The sequence below is a fragment of the Bombus impatiens genome, unplaced genomic scaffold (genome assembly GCF_000188095.3).
Source record: "Bombus impatiens unplaced genomic scaffold, BIMP_2.2 scf_0647, whole genome shotgun sequence".
In the NCBI taxonomy this organism is placed as follows: domain Eukaryota; kingdom Metazoa; phylum Arthropoda; class Insecta; order Hymenoptera; family Apidae; genus Bombus; species Bombus impatiens.
Window position 1 is genome coordinate 859,646 of NT_177066.1, and position 239 is coordinate 859,884.

The 239-nt window shown below is 50.6% G+C and overlaps 1 protein-coding gene across 1 annotated transcript in view; it reads right to left on the reverse strand.

The window, feature by feature from the left end:
- Positions 1-239, reverse strand: part of LOC100747534 (cadherin-related tumor suppressor) — a 68,500-nt gene that overhangs the window by 49,525 nt on the left and 18,736 nt on the right.

The following is a 239-nucleotide window of genomic DNA, read 5'->3' on the forward strand; positions in this document are numbered from 1 at the left end:
CCTTTCTATTCGGTGGAATCGACTCGAAGGTGGTTTCGAGATGAGTCGACGCCGATTTCCGAGAAAATCGTGTCACGGTAACACCGCGGGCATCGCGTACGATTTCGCGATAACCCAAACGCCGTAAAGTTGCTCGAACCTGCGAACTCTGTTCGTGGATCGCGCAGATTTTTACTCGAATTTTCGTACGGCCGAAGCGTTTGAAAAGCTTCGAGGTATAAGAGGAGAGGCTCGAATTG